Genomic DNA, 10,659 nt, shown 5'->3' with positions numbered 1-10,659 from the left:
AATTTGCATAGGATTACCAGTAATAGGGTTCACACATTTCCAGAGTTTGTCATTCTTACCAACATACAAGTTCATAGCTTCAATTTTCTGTTTCACTACCATTTGTTGACAACAGCAATTTCCAAGGCCTTTTTAATGTTGGTATTCTGATTTTTCAGATCCCCATATAAAAAACAATCGATTATATTACCTTCAGTTGGCATTATCTTTTCAAATTTCGTAGAGTTCAGTATTAGTACCTATAAGGCTTTGGACATAATCAAAAGGTTTTGGACACCCCAACGTCCTCCATATGACACTACAAGGTGTGTTAATCAAGTTCATTGATGAAGGAAACAAGAGCTTCCTATGCTTTATATGTTCATTTTGCAACTGACTCAACAATGCAGACTTGGGATTCATGCTAATAGGATCAAAATTGGTGACTTCACGACCTTTTTAGACAGGTCACAAAACTATGAGAATGATTAGGGCGCTTGTTGGGCACTAAAGGCTGGTGTGGATAATGATTTCTATAAGAATGTTAGGAACCCAACTCTTTCAACCAAAACACAAAATTAAAACACAAAAAATATAATAAATTAAACTATTTCATTAACCAAAACATTACAATGATGAACAGAACAATTCGAGGAGTTCGAAGCCTCCCATTTTCTGGCCGTTCAAGGCGCTGGAGACCTCCCTAAATCAACCAAAGATGGCTATCCTCAAACCAAACCCTAATACATTTTCTTCTCCCCTTCTTTTGAAACCTAACACATATATTTATAATAAAAATTAATTGTTGGATTGAAGACAAGTGTCCCAATCCTAACAAAGACTATAACCATTTTGAGCAAGGTTGAAATGAGCAAATCCATCCGGGCAGGGCCCATAACAGAACTCTTAGGATTATAATTATGTTAGGTCTCGAGTGTACATTAACCGAAAAAAGAGAGCATTGGAGGATGAGACACGTGGCGGCAGCTGGATCAACAACAAATCAATTTATACGGAGACATGTGGCAGCGTAATAGTGGAGCAAAGGGTATGCATGTAGGCACCAGGATCACCAGTAGAAAAGAAAATGATTGATAACAATATAAAGCAGGAGGGAAGCAAAAAGGAGGGGGAGGAGAAGAAAAAAATGGTTCTGGAAGAGTACTAGGCCTCTAGAATTACCTAGGGAACTTGGGGAAAATTTACTTGGTTTAGTTGTGTAGGATTGTTATTCAGTTGGGTGTTGCAGATCTACTGTGATGAATTTGTATTTGGATTAATTCCAGATGAATGATTGTAAGCATGAACTGTTGATTATCCTTTATGAAAAGTTTACTGTTCTATTAAAAGTTGCTAGCATAAATTGTTAGTTTACAAATTATCTACGATTGCATTGTGTGTGGGAGCAGAGGTTACAACGGAGTAGATTCTCAGGTGAGATTACACTTTCAGAATTCCAGCAATAGCTTGGGTTCATCAGGTTCCTAACAAACTTGGTATCAGAGCCAATGACGAGGATGAAGGCTAAAGTTGACAGTATGGAAAGAGAGTTGGAGACCATGAGAGATAAAATGGATGGGTTTGATAGGAGGTTAGGAGAGCAGAACGTTAACAGACATTTGTAGGGCATAGAGACTAGAATAGAAACCATGAAAGAGTATCTAAAGGAGTTGAGAGAGTTGTTGATAGTGAGGCACGAGGGACCCTCCAACAAAGAGAAAGCTCCGATAGAGCCCCAATCATCCCCATCGGAGACATCACCGAATGAGAAACCCACACCCCCACCACCGACTAGGCATGTTGAAACAGGACGCGAAGGATTTTCAAGGGAGCGGAGAGATGAAGCCGATGCTAATACCAGGAATAACCAATATGAAATGGTTCACCGATGCCTAGAGTTACCAATATTCGTAGGAAAGGACCTAGTAGGTTGGATATTTTGAGCCGAATAATACTTTTCCCTTAATCATCTAACTGAAATGGAGAAATTAGTGGCGGCTACAGTATGCATGGATGGGAAGGCTTTGAGGTGGCTTCAATGGAGCGAAATGAGACAACTCTTCATCGATTAGAACAAGCTGAAGAAGGAGATGTTGATAGGGTTTCGTTCAGCCCAAGATGGATCGTTGTACGAGGATCTCATGGCGTTGAGACAAACTGACACAATAGAAGAATATCGTAGTCAATTTGAGACCATTTTGGTACCTTTGGGTGATGCAGTAGAAGAAGTCCTACTCTTAGCTTTCATGAATAGACTTAGATAAGAAGTCTACACAGAAGTGAAGCTCTTTTGACCACCCTCGTTGAAGGAGGCAATGATCAAGGCATAGAAAATAGAAGAAAAAAACTGGGTCATTGACACTCGACCTAGAAACTATCCACCTCGCCCCAATTTCAAGACCCAACACCAAATCCAAATCTGCCTTATCCACATTACAAACACAACTAACCTAAGTATCCATAAGGCCTTTTCTGCGGCCTAACCCAGTAGTCCAAAATCATTTTTTAACCCTCATACCTATCGATCCAACCTAACGAACACACACCCAACCTAAACCAGCCTAACTCGAGTGCCCAAAATTATCCGCCTCTACGCAATCATCCCACCCTTAATTCCATTTTGCCATAGCCAAATAGAGGTGTTATCAGCTGTGCGATGTCGACCATGTTGATAATAAGAGAAGGGAACTACCAATGCCTTTTTGATAAGGAGTTTCGATCTAGACTTGAAAAAGGCATGTGCTTCAGATGTGATGAATGGTATTATCCAAGCTATAAGTGTTGATTCAAGCAATTTCAGGTGATGATAGCTTTGAAAGAAGAAAAGGAAAAGGAAGAGACTGAAGCAATTGAAGATGGAGAGGTGAATTTGGAGGAGAAGGAGATGAAGTTAACTCTAAACACTAGCTCATTAGTGGGGATATAATCTTCTAAGACTATCAAATTTTGTGGCTCAATTAACGGGAGAATGGTGCTGGTTTTGTTAGACAACGGGGCCACCCACAGTTTCATTTCCAAAAGTTTGGTGAGAGAATTACAATTGTCAACTACGCCAGTAAGATTTGTTATCATGTTGGGGGACGAGAGAAAGGTAAGGGGTGAGGGCAGGTATGACAATGTGGAATTGAAATTTCAGGGGTTATCGATAGTGCAAAATTTCTTTCCATTTGAATTAGGGAGCATTGACATCATCTTAGGGGTGGATTGGCTATGCAAGCTGGGTGAAGTCAAGGTAAATTGGAACCTTCAGACCATGATTTTTGATTGGGAGGGAAAGAAAGCTGAGTTAAAAGGAGAAGCATCATTGAGTCGCATGGAAACTTCTTTAAAGGCAGTGATTAATACAGTAAGACAAGGGGGGAAGGGTATTTGTTAGAGCTTAATAGAATGGAAAGAATAGAGGAAGTGGTTGCCTTACTGAGTGAGCCGAGATTGACCCAATTGTTGGAAGAATACTAGGCCCTATTTCGAGAACCTACAGGGCTTCCACCCAAGTAAACCTATGATCATGCCATTAGGCTTCTGTCGACGATGCCACTACCCAACATAAGACCATATCAGTACCCTCATTTCCAAAAAAAATGAGATTAAAAAGATAGTTGGCAAGATGATTACAACAAGTGTTATATGCCCTAATGTGAGCCCATTCTCCAGTCCTATTTTATTGGTGAGAAAAAAGGATGGTGGATGGAGATTTTGTGTGGACTATTGTGCGTTGAATAAGGTGACGATACCAGATAGATTTCCCATTTCGACCATAGATGAGCTCTTAGATAAATTAATGGGAGCTGCGATATTTAGCAAATTGGATCTAAAGTTGGGGTATCACCAAATCCAAGTCAAGGAAGAAGACATGAAGAAGACGACTTTTTGAACCCACAAAGGCCACTATGAGTTCTTGGTCATGCTGTTTGGGCTCACTAACGCATTGACGGCCTTCCAAAGTGTGGTGAATGAAATATTTAAGCCCTATTTGCAGAAGTTTGTGTTGGTTTTCTTTAACGACATATTAGTTTACAGTAGGGAGATGGAGGACCACCTGAAATATTTACACATTGTGTTAGAGCTGTTGCGCGATCATGAACTAGTGGTGAACAGAAAAAAATGCGCCTTCGGACAAACATAGATGGAATATCTAGGGCATATTGTATCAGCTAATGAAGTACAAGCTGACCAGAAGAAAATTCAGGCTATGGTGGAGTGGCTACAACCGAGGGATTTGAGGGAATTAATGGGGTTTTTAGGCCTAATAGGGTACTATCGAAAGTTTGTCAAAGGCTACGGAAAGATCGCTGAACCGTTTACTCGATTACTGAAAAATGACGCCTTCGTGTGGGATGAAGAAGCCAGCCAAGTCTTCAAAGAATTAAAAACAACAATGACCACAGTTTCGGTGCTAGCAATGTTAGACTTTTTGAAGGTATTCATAGTTGAGACAAATGCTTCAAGATCTAGTCTAGGAGCTGTGTTAATGCAAGGTGGACGACCGATAATGTTTCTTAACAAAGCATTATCCTTACGGAATCATGGTAAGTCGGTGTATGAGAGAGAATTGATGGCCATCGTCATGACATTCCAAAAATGGAGGCACTACTTACTTGGGTGACATTTCATAGTTCGAACGGACCAGAGCAGCTTAAAGTTCTTAAAGGATCAGCAAGTGCTTGGAAATGACCAGTAGAAATGGGTAATAAAGATGCTTGGGTATGATTTTGAGTTCAATACAAGTCGGGACATGAAAATAGAGTCACTGATGCGCTTTTTCGTCAACTGAACATGGAAAGAGAGATCTAGGCCATTTCGATAGTACAACCAATAGGGTTAGAAGGTATAAACAAAGAGATTGCTGAGGATGAGAGACTTCAGTGCATAATTCATGATTTAATGGCTGATGCTAAGGCTTACGCTGGGTATGAATACAAGAAGGGCAGGTTACTTTATAAAAGCAGAATGGTTCTCGCCAACAACTCTACATTCTTCACCACACGGAGGGCACTCAGGCTTTATTCGGATATACAAGCGAATTGCAACGATGTTATTTTGGGAGGGTATGAAGGCTTGTATACGGAGATATGTAACAGAATGTGAGACATGCCAGCGAATGAAGTATGAAGCTATAAGTCCAACAGGTTTGCTCCAACCTTTACCTATACCTTCAAACATGTGGGAAGATATCTCGATGAATTTTATCATGGGGTTACCAAAGGCAGCGGGTAACGACACCATTCTCGTTGTGGTTGACCGATTAACTAAGTATGCTCATTTCATTGCTCTACGACACCCTTACACAACAACTGACGTGGCTAAAAAATTTATACAAAAGGTGGTTAGATTACACAGGTTTCCTCGCTCAATCATGACAGATTATTTTTGAGTCAATTTTGGGGAGAAATCTTCAAGGCAATAGACACCGTTCTCAAGTTTAGCTCAGCCTACCATCCTCAATCTGATAGCCAAACGGAGGTAGTTAATCGGAGTTTGGAAACTTACTTGCATTGTTTTTGTTGTAGGCAGCCACGACAGTGGAATTCATGGTTATCATGGGTTGAATATTGGTTTAACACAACCTATAATAGCTCAATGGTAATGACACCATTCAAGGCTCTCTATGGTAGGGAACTGCCAACTTTATTATGCTATGTGGAAGAAGTTTCCAAAGTGGAAGAAGTAAACAGTCTAATTCATGAAAGGAATAATATTCTAGATGAGCTGAAGGACCATTTACATAGAGCTCAGGATAGAATGAAAAGGTTTGCTAACAGGGGCAGGAGAGAAGTGCAATTTCAAGTGGGTGATCGAGTATTCCTCAAAATGCAACCTTACTGATTTCATTCGTTGGCCGTTAGACGAAATGAAAAGCTAAGCCCTCGCTTCTATGAACCTTATGAGGTGTTGGAAAAAATTGGCATAGCAGCCTACCGCTTATCATTACCTCCCACGGCTAGGATACATTCAGTCTTCCATGTATCATAATTAAAAAAACAGATTGAAAATTCATTAGCAGTTCAGCCTCTTCCAGAATGTATGGTTGAAAACGGAGAGCTTAAACCTCAGCCTTCGGAAATCTTAGGACACTGTTATTTGTCACAAGGAGAGCTGGAAATCTTGATAAAGTGGGAAAACCTACCAGACTTTGAAAATTCTTGGGAGTCCTTCACTGCCTTCAAACAAACTTTCCCGTTCTTTCACCTTGAGGACAAGATACCTCTCGATGGGAGGGGTAATGTTAGGTCTCGAGTGTACATTAACCGGAAAAAGAGAGCATTGGAGGATGGGACATGTGGCAGTAGCAGGATCAACAACAAATCAATTTATGCAGAGACATGTGGCAGTGCAATAGTAGAGCAGAGGGCATGCATGCAGGCACCAGGACCACCAGCAGAAAAGAAAATGACTGATAACAATAAAAAGCAGGAGGGAAGAGAAAAGGAGGGGGAGGAGAAGAAAAAATGGTTCTGAAAGAGTACTAGGCCTCTAGAATTGCCTAGGGAACTTGGGGAAAATTTACTTGGTTTAGTTGTGTAGGATTGTTATTCAGTTGGGTGTTGCAGATCTAATGTGATGAATTTGTATTTGGATTAATTCCAGATGAATGATTGTAAGCATGAACTGTTGATTATCCTTTATGAAAAGTTTACTGTTCCATTAAAAGTTGCTAGCATAAATTGTTAGTTTACAAATTATCTGCGATTGCATTGTGTGTGGGAGCAGAAGTTACAACGGAGTGGATTCTCAGGTGAGATTACACTTTCAGAATCCCAGCAGTAGCTTGGGTTCATCAGGTTCCTAACAAATTAGTACCAAGGTGGTGATAATTTACAGGTTTTTTGATTTTCCAGAATATCAACTAGTGCACTACTACTAAATTTCTCATTAGGATTTCCCAAGTAGGGAACGTGTACCAAGATTAACCCCTGCTCATTCAACAAAACAACCCATAAATATTCATTGAATCTTCAATTTCCATTTCCTTGGTGAGAATTTCAGCTGATGAAAACTTGTACTAAGTCACTCTTCAACAAAGTTGCTGGTAGAAGTTTCCATCAATGAATAGAACTTGATGAAAACTGCTTCTGTGGCAACTGTCGTTGGATGGAGTTCAACAGCAATCTTACTGTCGGAGAATGAACTTCAGCTGCTAAATAATGGTCAACAATCTCTGGACTGCAGGTTGCAAGTCCAGCTTCCCTCGAACCTCAATCCTTTGCTGATTATAATCTTTTTGCCCACTTCATGCTACGGAAAAAAGCATGATTATAATCTTCCACATAGTTTGATAGACAAAGGGGATACCAATTCAAACTTATTAGGGCACTGCTTGATATGTGTGAAAGTGATGCGCACCTGGGTTTTCTTCTGCACAGAACCTTCTCTACTTCACCTTCCGCTCAATCATTCTTCGGACACCAGAACCTTCCCAACAGCTCCAGCAACACACAAGAAGAAATCCAGCAGCAACACAACACTTTTCCAGCAATATGTCCACGCAGCAGTCAACTCAAACCAACACAATCAATCTCAGCAATGTAAATAGCAGAAACATATATTAGAAATGTAACTCAGAAAAAATACTGGAAATGTAGTCTTTATTAATTTTCTGTAATGAGAACAAGTTTACATTAAAGTTTCAATACAAGTTTTTGTTGCAAACCCGAATGAATGGATTTCAGTCCTCCTTGCTAATGGTTCCCAGCAGCACTCAGCAGCTCCAGCAGGATCCAGGCACAACTCCTTCCAACAGGTTCAACAATCCCAGTTTCTTCCTAGTTATTAGCCCAATTAACAGCCCCAATTTTCTCGCAGCCAAACAAGGAATTAGGGAAGTCACTGATACAATTTCACTCTCAATGTACCATTTCATCATTTATGATTGAACAAGATTGTAATGAAATTGGAAACAGAACAGCTATAACATTTCATCCCGTAACCATAATGAGGAAAATAGCTACAGCGTTGATTCAAGACTGCAACAACTGGATAATCTGGAAAACAAAAACCCCCAAGAGCAATAACAAAGAGCAACAGTAAAAGAAAAGTTAACACAGCTAAGTTTCGAGAGCCAGCCCTCTCCGATATTCTTACTAACTACAAATAGTGATAACTGAATAAAAATCCCCCTTTCTTTGGCATGCATCCCACAATATATGTGCAGCCCTCTAACCGTAAATGGACCCCACCACTAAGGATTCTTGTCTCTGAATTCTGGAAGGAAAACTTCAACTAATTTCAGCTGCTCTGGTGAACTGTCCAAACAGCCCCACACATTCGGTCATTACTTTTGCTCTCAGCAGGGCTAACATTCACACCCATTGGACTGCCTCCTGGATTCTTCCCTTTGGGCCTGCAACGGTAGACTTTTGTGATTAGATTCCCATCAGTTTTCTGAATGCTTGAAATACAAGCTGGTTCGCATTACACAAAATACATCAAAGTGCAATGCAGTTTTTTTGAGAGACCTGTAACTCTCCTTCAACTTCTTCAATTTCTTTCTCTAAGTTGACTCTTGCCCTTCTTCTCCCCTTTTATTTGCCTCCTGTTCCATCACAGCTTCAGTCTCCTCATGTTTGTCATCTGTTGCTTTTGTTTGTGGTGGACCAGGGGGTTTAGAAACTGCCACTTGCTCCTCTCCTTTATCTGCCATGTGTCTTGGGAGATAATTTCTTCTTTTGATTTTTCTTCCAGCGGGACACATAAATGTGAGTCCTAACAAAAAGTAAAATAAGTAATGTTAAGCTGCTGCTTTGGAGGGAAATTGAAAAATATTTTCTTCGATATTTATCCAAAATATAAAAACAATTCTAAATCATACAGTAAAATTGAAGCTAAACATAGGCGAAAATTTAATGGACCACAAGATCATTTTTCAGAAATTGACTTGAATCAAATTAAATACCCTAGCACTACCTCCATTGATATCATATCAAGCATGACTTAACAGAAGGAGATTTCCTGAGTGCATATTGACCATATTGCACCATAATAACAATTAAACTGACAGGAATTAATGAAAAGAGCAAAGCACAAGTACTTAACAAAAAAAATACAGTGGACCAAAAAGCTTATGATGCCACAACATTTATAAGCTGGCTGGGTAAAGAACAAATAATCTGGCATGTTTACAATCTAATGCCATTATAGACTAATTTTTCAGGCAACTCGACCAAAGCTGCAAAATTAGATCCTGAAGAAGCTTACATCCCATCATGGCGAGTTTTCCACTAGGGTAATTTAGAAACTTTCTAATTACAGTTTAATTGTCATGTATTTCCCAATCCCTCAGCAAGAATGTTGCTAACACTATCTTGCATGGAATCCTCATATGCAAGTGTTTCACCATCTGTATCTCTTTTGATAAAAGACCCAACCAACAGTCCGTGAGTTGTAGCATCTGGCACCCAACATTTTTCTAACATCAGATCCAATACTCGGGAAGCCTCACTTTTTAGACCCTCTTTCCAGAGACTATTGATTAGTATGTTATACATAGATGAATCCAAAGTATCACTATTAGAAACTAGTTTATCAATCCCACTTAAAAACATGAGCAAGTAAGATTGGCTTGCCAAACAACACAGAAGAGTATGCATTGTTTCTCAGTCAGGCACTAAACCCTCACTAACCATCAAATCAAAAAAGAAAGCAGAATCCTCAGTTCGATTTTGCGCACTCATGCTTTGTATGAGGATGCAATATACTTCCACATCAAGAGCACAACCGTCCACCAACATTTGTGAGAGAAATACCTTAGTCCTTTAGCCATTTTTAATTTTGACAATCTGTGCATGACTGTATTTGTAGTGTAATTTAAGTAGTATAAGAAGAATTAGAACTGTAAGCCAACCCCTGTAGCCTAATTGCTTCATCCACTTGTCCCATGCCGCCTATCACCATATTGTAAGCAGAAGGATTGGGGGAGCATCCGTTCTTTGACATGTAATGAAATACTTCAGCAGCCTCCATAATCTTTCCTGTCTGACAGAGGCTCTCCACAACTCCTAATAAGATATAGAATCCAGAACCCAATTTTTGATACAAACCTGATCGAACACCTGCAGAGCATCCCCATGCTGCCTATCACCATATTGTAAGAAGAAGGATTGAGGGAGCATCCGTTCTTTGACATGTAATGAAATACCTCAGCAGCCTCCATAATCTTTCCTGTCTGACAGAGGCTATCCACAACTCCTAATAAGATATAGAATCCAGAACCCAATTTTCGATACAAACCTGATGGAACACCTACAGAGCGTCCTCATGCTTTCTCAATCGACAGTTGCCTACACCAAGAGCTGAGTATGACACAGAGTCAGGAACTGTGGAAAATATAAATATTCTACAAAGAAGTTCGTTAGCTTTCCTTATTTCCATATTCTCACAAAGCTGTATGATTAGAATATTCCAAGAACCACAATCAGTTATGTTTCTCTCAGCCATTTTGTCCAGGATACTTTTGCCAGAAAAACTTTACCAGCATTGCAGCAGCCTTCAAGCATAGCATTGTATGGAGAAGTTATGTAACCACATTTGTCTTCCTAGAAATTCATAGACTCATCAAATTTTCCTATTGCACAAAGTTCTACTACTAAATCAACAAGCACATCAACAGCAGGTGTTCTACCGTTTTAAGTAATCTCTTCAAGAAGATAATTTGCATCATCTAAAGTATGGGTCTCACACATG

The 10,659-nt window shown here is 39.8% G+C and overlaps 1 long non-coding RNA gene across 5 annotated transcripts; it reads right to left on the bottom strand.

The window, feature by feature from the left end:
• Positions 1-6,900: 6,900 nt before the first annotated feature.
• On the bottom strand, positions 6,901-10,044 carry LOC123209044. 5 transcript variants are annotated; one of them, XR_006500928.1, is made up of 3 exons: positions 9,175-9,593; positions 7,324-8,682; positions 6,901-7,215 (listed from the first exon to the last, which is right to left on the bottom strand). It is a non-coding gene; the product is annotated as an uncharacterized LOC123209044 (long non-coding RNA). The 5 variants fall into 5 exon arrangements; XR_006500926.1 differs by having other exon boundaries at positions 6,901-8,320; positions 8,436-8,682; XR_006500927.1 differs by lacking the exon at positions 9,175-9,593 and adding an exon at positions 9,600-10,044 and having other exon boundaries at positions 6,901-8,682.
• Positions 10,045-10,659: the final 615 nt, after the last annotated feature.

The sequence above is a fragment of the Mangifera indica genome, chromosome 2 (genome assembly GCF_011075055.1).
Source record: "Mangifera indica cultivar Alphonso chromosome 2, CATAS_Mindica_2.1, whole genome shotgun sequence".
NCBI lineage: Eukaryota > Viridiplantae > Streptophyta > Magnoliopsida > Sapindales > Anacardiaceae > Mangifera > Mangifera indica.
The sequence above is the reverse complement of the archived record's forward strand: the minus strand, read 5'-3'. Positions and strand labels throughout refer to the sequence as shown.